Source organism: Equus asinus, chromosome 18 (assembly GCF_041296235.1).
Source record: "Equus asinus isolate D_3611 breed Donkey chromosome 18, EquAss-T2T_v2, whole genome shotgun sequence".
In the NCBI taxonomy this organism is placed as follows: Eukaryota; Metazoa; Chordata; class Mammalia; order Perissodactyla; family Equidae; genus Equus; species Equus asinus.
In genome coordinates this window covers 38887418-38895874 of record NC_091807.1, presented here as the reverse complement: position 1 = coordinate 38895874, position 8457 = coordinate 38887418, and the positions used below count along the sequence as shown (strand labels likewise).

The 8457-nt window shown below is 45.5% G+C and overlaps 1 protein-coding gene across 1 annotated transcript in view; it reads left to right on the top strand.

Moving 5' to 3' along the window:
- Positions 1–6080: 6080 nt before the first annotated feature.
- Positions 6081–8457, top strand: part of LOC106829916 (cystathionine beta-synthase-like) — a 31045-nt gene continuing 28668 nt past the window's right edge. Inside the window, exon 1 of the mRNA XM_044751007.2 lies at positions 6081–6232. The gene's annotated coding sequence lies outside the window, so the exon portion shown is untranslated. The remainder of the gene's footprint in view (positions 6233–8457) is intronic.

Below are 8457 nucleotides of genomic sequence, written 5' to 3'. Positions count from 1 at the left end.
AGAACTGGGTTCCCCAGTCACGTTGGGACGCAGGCTCAACCATCTCACCTGCCCCCTGAAGGAGAGTGAAACCAAAGAAGGCTGGACACTGGAGACGTTCCAGCCACACGCACATCAAACAGGCTATGCCATGAACAGACGAGATCCTCCCCTTTAGCAGAACTACAAACAGTCTGAAGTTCTAATTAGAAGTTTAAAATTCATTCAACAGATTTTACATTTGGAAGAAATAGAAAATACAAATAAAACATTTTACTCACTAAATTGTCCGTTTCTGGATCTTCACAAAAACAAGGGTTTTCCTTCCTTCTTTTGCTTCCTTACAAAATTCTCAATATCCACATCGAAACTGGCAGAAGTCGTGCCCTCTGAGCCTTGTGTAGATTGTTCACATTTTTCAAACAACAAAGCTAACAAGGGAAACAGTGGATGCCTGGGGGAAAAAAGAAAAAATTTTTTAAAGTATGTTCTACCTTTTCACGAGAATGTTTTAGTAGGTATATATGCGTTATTTTGTGTAAAAGCTTTGAGATATAATTCACATACAATTCATCCATTTGAAGTTTACAATTCAACGGTCTTTAGTATATTCACAGAGTTGTGCAACCATCACTACAGCCAGTTCTAGAACATTTTCATCATCCCCAGAGAAGCCCTGTAGCCATCAGCCGTCACTCTCCACTTCCCCCCAAACCCCAGCCCCAGGCCACCATCATCTCCTTTCCGTCTCTATTGATGGGCGATTCTGGACGTTGCAGATAAATGGAGTCACGCAATGTGTGACCTTCTGCGTCTGGCTTCTTTCACTGAGCATAACGTTTTCAAGGCTCATCCACGTAGCAACATGTGTCAGTGCTTCACTCCTAGTTATGGACACATAGTATTCCCTTGTAGGGAGGCACCAGTTTCACAGTTTTAAAATTTACATTTAGATCTACACTCCATTATGAGTAAATTTTTGTATAAGATTTGAGATCAGATCAAGGATCTTTTTCTGCATATGGATGTCCAATTGTTCCAACACCAGTTGTTGGAAAGTCAAACTTTTCTCCACTCAATTGCTTCTTCACCTTTGACAAAGACCAAATGACTCATGTTTGGGCAGATCCATTTCCGGATTCTCTTGGACATTGGTCTATGTGTTTATCCTTTCACTAATATCACAGTGCCTTATTTCCTGTAGCGTGACAGTAAATCCTAAAATCAGGTACACTGACTCCGCCAACTTTTGCTTTTTTAATTATTTTGTTGATGTCATATAGGATTATAACACAGTGTAATTTCAGGTGTACATTATTACATATCAGTTTCCGTGTAGACTGTATTGTGTTTGTCACCAATAGTCTAGTTTTTATCTGTCACCATACATATGCGCCCCTTTACCCCTGTTGTCTCCCCAACTCCCTTCCACTGTGGTAATCACCAACCTATTCTCCTTATCTATGTGTGTGTTTATCTTCCACATGAGTGAAATCATAATGTTTTTCTATCTCTGTCTGAGATATTTTGCTTAGCATAATATCCTCAGGGTCCAACCATGTTGTCGAGAACGGCATGATTTTGTCTCTTTTGTGACTGGGTTGTATTCCATGGTGTATAGACACCACTTCTTCTTTCCATTCATCCATTGATGGGCACTTGGCTTGCTTCCAAGTCTCAGCTATTGTTCATTCCTCCAACTTTATTCTTTTCCAAAATTGTTTTACCAGGTCTAGTTCTTTTTGACTTCCATATAAAATTTAGAATTATTTTCTCTATATGTACAAAAGTATGTGCTAACACTTTAATCGGAATGGTGTTAAATCTACAGATCCATTTCAGGAGAACCCACATCCCTACTGTGTTGAGTCTCCTACTCCATGAACATGGTATGTCCCACCATTTATTTATATTTTCCCTTTTTTGCATCAGCATTTTATAGTTTTCAGCATAAAGGTTCTGTATGAGTTTGGTTAGATTTACATCTTAATGTTTTGGGAGCTGTTGTGAATGGTATTGTCTTTTTCATTTGTTTCCAACTGTACATGACTGGTGTGGAGAAAGGATTGGTTTCTACGTGTGGCCCTCGCATCCTGTGACCTGATTAAACCCACTCACTTAGTTCTGGAAGTCCTCTGGCAGACTCTCTGGGATTCTCTACGTAGACACTCGTGATGTTTATGCCTAGAGCCACTGTCACTTCTTCCTTTCCAACCTGGCATGCCTTCTCTTTCTTTTCCTTGCCTAACTGCACTGGATAGGGTTTCCACCACAAGGCTGGACAAGAGGCAGAGTGGACATCGCTGCCTTATTCCCCATCTTAGGGGAAAACATTCAGTCTCTCACCACTAAGCATGAAGTGAGCTGTAGGGTTTTGTATTGGCCCTTCATCAGGTTAAGAAAGTTCCCCTCTATTATCACTTTGCTGACAGTTTTTTTTTTTTTTTGAGGAAGAGTAGCCCTGAGTTAACTACTGCCAGTCCTCCTCTTTTTGCTGAGGAAGACTGGCCCTGAGGTAACATCTGTGCCCATCTTCCTCTACTTTATGTGTGGGACGCCTACCACAGCATGACCTGCCAAGTGGTGCCATGTCCGCACCTGGGATCCCTACCGACAAACCCTGGGCCGCTGAAAAGCAGAAGGTGTGCCCTTAACTGCTGAACCACCAGGCTGGCCCCTGACAGTTTTTAATGATAATTGGCTGATGACTTTTGTCACATGCTTTTCTGCCTCACTTGTTACGATCACATTGCAAATCACACTGATTGACCTTCGAATACTGAAACAGTCTTGCATTCTTGAGATAAACTCCACTTGGTCACCAGAGATTATTCTATATTATTCCAATATTACTCTGCTATTATATATTTCTGGATTCAATTTGTCTATATTTCATTGATGATATTCATGTCTGAATTCGTGAGGAACGTTTGTCTGTACTTGTCTCTTTTCATGTTGTCTGTGGTGTCAGAGTGATGCTCATTCACAGAATGAGTTGGAAGCGTTCCCTCTTCTATTTTCTGGAAGAGATTGTATAGATTGGCTGCTTTGGAGTTCTTTATATTTTTGGTAGAATTCTCCACTAACATCATCTGGGCCTGAAGATTTCTTTTAGCAAGGTTGACTAAAATGTAGATTTATACTCTCAAACCCTTTTTATTAAGATATCAGGAGGAGCATCCTAATGTGAGAAACCTTCGGCCCAGCTGTCGTCCCATCCTGCCTTACTGCTCTGCCTGGCTGATGGCTCTGGGCTTCCACTTGGGTTTTCCACTCTCCTTCCGCCTCCTACGACCCACACGCTTCATATCCCTCCTACCTATAAATGGCCTGCTTGTCTGCGTCCATCGGCGTCTGGGCCCCCACGGCGGGAGGGCTCACTCCTTCCACATCAGGTTCAGAGCAGTTGGGGTCTTGCTCCGTTTTTAACTCTGTTACTACTTGCATCTGCAAAATCAGGAGGAGAATTCTTGTTACTAAACACAAAATAAACTGCTACCTAGTACTCTACTCTCAAACAGGAAAGCACCGGGATGGAAAATTGCCAGACAATTACACACCTGGCAATAACGCCAAAGGACACCACCTAGAGAACTCGTCTGACTCTGACAGGCATTTAAAATGGGCAAACCATTTAAAAACGGAGAGAACCAGTATTTGTGAAATGCTTCTGATTTTCAACAGCACACCTGCCGTGCCCCACTGAAGGGAACGGGTGTGTGCAGTTTAGCTCGGGATCCCCACCCGCTGTGCGTCCAGACCGAAGCACATCACAACGAGAGGAGGAGAAACAAGTGGCCCAAGCTCTTCTTCTCTCGTCACAAAAACAACTCAAACCCGACATGCTAACATTTGCGACAGGCCCACATTCTCCCCTATCTAACTTTAAACCTCAGGAATACACACACTATAAAAATTTTAAGAAAAGTCACTGTATTCAGAAAGGAAAGACCAGATGTGTTTAAAGAAATAATATGAAACACAAGAGGAACCCTTAAGGATATTATCATTTAAATTACTTTACACTTGCTGTTTAAATGTGTTGTTTGTAACTTAGTTAAAAAGTATTTAAATCCTTAACATAAAGAATTCAGTTTACAGACACCCACAATCGCTGCAGTGGACTTGCAAGTGTCCATGAGCAGACGACCATCCCCTCAGCTTCCTCAGGACCAGAGGGGCGGGATGCACCTGCACCCCCCCCCCCCCCCCCCCCCCGCTGCTGCCACACCTCTGGCCCTCGAGGAAGCAGCCCCTGGAGCAGCTGGGGGGTGAGCTCTCGACGGCCTCGACCCTGACGTCCAGGGCTGTGGGCTGAGGGGCGGCCTTGCAGCTCCAGGCTCTGGGCCTCATCTCGTCCCTCCTGCCGTCTAGAGTGAGCAAGGACCCTTCCATTCTGCTGCCTTCAGACGGAACGGTGCACTGGGGAGCCTGTTTTTCTCTCTCTCGTGAAAATACAACACACTGAAGCAGCTAACTAAAGACCAATCCAACAGAAGCTTTCTGGCGGGAAATCAGACAGTATCATGAAACAGCCTTAGAAAATTTATTTCAGGTTGTTTTTGTAAATGATTTTGAAGAAAGAGAAACCTAAATGTTCAACCTCAGAGGAATGGCTAAGTAAATCTGTATATTTATACTGCTGTATATTCAATGCTTATTTAAAATAATGTTCACAAAGAGTCGCCTCCTTCATGGGGAAGTGCCCAGCTACTAAAGGCGAGGTGCTGTCCCTCACTGTACCCAGCACAGCACTGGACACGTGGCCGCATTGGGGCACAGACCAACTGGAGGAAGACGGACACGGGTAGGCAGAGAAGACCATCCCCTGAGAGAACGTGTCAGAAGGTGACCAGTGCTACAGAAGAACAGAGATCAGAGGAAGGGGCTGGAGGCAGGAGAAAATGGGAGGGAGAAGGCCTCTCTGAGCAGGTGCCTGACACTGAGAGCTCAGCCCCTGCTGAGGTCAGGGAGCCGGGTCTCAGGACAGACAGAGGTGTACCCAGGGAGGCTGAGCCGGGCACTATTCTCACATCTGCATGTCACATGGCGACAGAAACAAGGGCTCGGGGACCCGTCACACACACACAGGTCAATGGTGTCAGGAGGTGATGAGCAGAGGGATGTAGGATGTCTGGGGGAGGGCCGGTGCTGGCGCCTGGGGGAGACACCAGGCAGGGAAGGAGTGAGCTGCCTGTGACAGCTGGAGGCAGGGAGACCAGCAGGGCCAGCCTGTCTGAGGGACAGGTAGTGGGCAGAGCAGAGTGGTCAAGGCAGAGGGGAAGGTAAGGGAGCAGGCGACACGGGGCCAAGTCAGCCAGACTCGGAGGCTGTAGTGAACACTGTGGGCGCTCCTGGGGAGACCAGACACCAGGGGAGGTCTGAGCAGAAGGGTGCCATGGGTTACAGCTCAGGAGGGTCCCTCTGACTGTGTGAAGGACAGACTGCGTGACTGGGGGGCACAAAGAGGACGGGGGTGCCACCATGGTCGGGCAGGCAGCTGTAAAAAGAAATGACCGAAGACATTGCCTCTGAGGCCTGGAACTGGGGGTGGGAGAGGCGCAGGCTGCTCCTACCATTAGCTCTTCTCCAGTTTGCTTTGTTATCCTGTGGGTGCAGAAACATTTCTTCCCGCCCTGTTCTGTACCTGGAAGACGCAGCCTCGGGTCCTGTATCTCCCAGACACACCTCCCTCATCTGCCTCAATCACCTGCCAGTTGCTGAGCTTCACACCCTTCTGCTGGCCCTTAGGGACCTTGGGTGGGGTAGCAACAAACACCATCATTGTGGACATTTATTCTCTCCCAGTTCTGGAGGCTGGAAGTCCAAGGTCCAGGTGTCAGCAGGGTTGGTTTCTCCTGAGGCCTCTCTCCTTGGCTTGTGGATGGCCTCCTTCTCCCTCTGTCCTCACTGTGCCTTTCTCCTGTGCAGGTGCACCCTGTGTCTTCTTGTCAGGACACCAGTCAGGTTTGGGTTTGGGCCTGCTACAGACTGAATATTGTACCCCTCCCGACCCCCAAATTTGTATGCTAAATCCTAACCCCCAATGTGATAGTATTAGCAGGTGGGGCCTTTGGGAGGTGCTGAGGTCATGAGGGTGGAGCCCCCACATTGAGATTACAGCCCTTATAAGAAGAGACACCAGAGAGCTGGTTCTCCTTCAACCCTACCTCGCATCCACAAGCAGGAAGGGGGCCTTCGCCAGACATCGGATCTTCAGCACCTCGATCTTGGACTTCCAGCCTCCAGAACGGTGAGAAATAAATGTCTGTTGTTTAAACAGGACCCTACTCTTGTTAAAGAAAAGATTATTCTGATGCTTGTTAAAATGGTAAGGAAGACTCTATTCGAGACAATTGCAATCAGCATACCGCAATGCAGGGGGGCATGGGGCTCAACTCTGAATGCAACAAGGACGGCTGGAGATTTGTGGCCATGGACTGGGGTCGGGGTGGGGGGTCAGCGCATGGAAAATTACAAGGAGACATCAAAGCTAGGTGGGTTCTTCCTAAACTGACCTAATAAGAATCTTGTTAAAGGCAGACTGAGAACTTCTACCTCAAAGGTGAGGCACTTGATCAGATATCACAGTGATTCAATATCAATGGGGGAGGGGATGCTCTCTAAACTGACTTAGCAGGATTCTTGCCAAAACTGGGCTGGGCAGGCCCAAGAGAAGGGGAGCAGGGGGCGGGGCTAGTGGAGAAGAAGGTTCAGAGGGGCCCCACCAAAGTTGGTCAAGGAGAGAGTCCTGGTCACCCTAATGGCCTCATTTTCACTTATCGCCTCTTTAAAGACTTTACAAACACAGCTGCATTCTTAGGTATGGGGTTTGGGACTTCAAAATACCAATTTGGGGAAGACACAGTTCAGCCCCTAACAAGCACCCATTGGAGAAATGTCCCATCCCCAGACTGGGCCTGGGAAAACCAAGATGAGCCCGAACCATCTTGTTGTGCCAGAAAACAGGAGGTGCTCAAAGAATGATGGGAAATGACAAAAAAACACAGGGTCCAGCTTGATTCCTGATCAGGGGCCATTTTAACATCAAAATAATGATAGTGAAAGATTGTAACCTATTTAATAAAGCCGGAATCCATGAATCTGTTAGAAATGCAAACAAGGAGCTATGTTTTACCTATGGCTGGGAGGTTGGGAGGGGGAATGGGGAGTGACTGCTAATGGGTACAGGGTGTCTTTTTGGAGTGACGCAAATGTTAAAATTAAATTGTGATGATGGTTGCACAACTCCATGAATACTAAATATTATTGTTTGTATACCAAAAACCACTGGGTTGTGCGCTTTCAATGGTAAAATATGTTTTAAAAAAATCTATGAATCCAACTGGTATACAAAAATGAATAGATAAATGATGGAGGGAGAAGAAAAACCCTTATAGTTGAGTGCCAAACAATAAATATAAAAGAAATGATGGAATTAGAAAAATCACCACTTGGCAACCATTTTAGTCTAAAGTGGTTCCGACACAAATCATCCAAGGATGTTAAAACTAGAGAGTGAGAGTTTGCGAAGTAACAGAGTATTTACATAGTTTCAAAGTATCTCCCTACAGATACTTATCAGTGGCAAATAGTAAAAACGGTAAGTTTTGCTACTACTAACAAAAGCAACAGTGGAGAAAGCTGGCAGACAGCACCTTAACTAAGTGGCCCAGGTTAACACTGCCAGAGATGGGACACACAGCGGGTGCCCGACAGGTCACAGACAGTCACTCAGCATCCCTCCCGTGGTCTTCCAGCAAAAGCGCATCCCCTGGGTCTAACCACGAGGAAAAATGTCTCCCCTGTACACTTCAAAAATGTGAGTGTCTTAATACAAAGAATGACTAGAGAAACACGGCCACCGAGGGTGGATTTGCTATAAAGGACACTGTTGAGACTATTCGCAAAGTCTGAGTAAGGTCTGTTGATTAGATCATAGGTTTGTAGCAATGTTGACCTTTTTGTGTGTTTATTTTTTTAAGACTTTATTTTCTTTAAAGCAGTTTTAGCTTCTTGATTTTGACAGTTGTATTGTGGTTACAGAAAACATCTCTGTTTTTAGGAAATACACACTGAAGTCTTTAGGGATAAACAGACATCCTGTCTGCAACTTACTGTCAACCATTCAGAAAAACCAGATGGATAGATGACAGATAAATAGATGATGGATACTTAGATCGATATTATATGTAGAGAGAGAGACACAGACAGAGACAGAGAAGTACAAAGCAAATGTAATAAAAATCTAACATTTGGAAAATCTGGTTGTAGCGCATCTGGGAATTCTTTGTACTCTTCTTGCCACTTGTCTGACAGTCAGAAATCATGTCAAAAATCTTTTTTAATTTTTCTTTTTGTGGTCCTTGGGCTGCCATAACAAACTACCACAAACACGGATGGCTTAAAACACGTAAATTTGCTGTCTCTCGCTTCTGGCGGTGTCAGCAGGACCTTGCTCCTTCCGAAGGCTCCAGG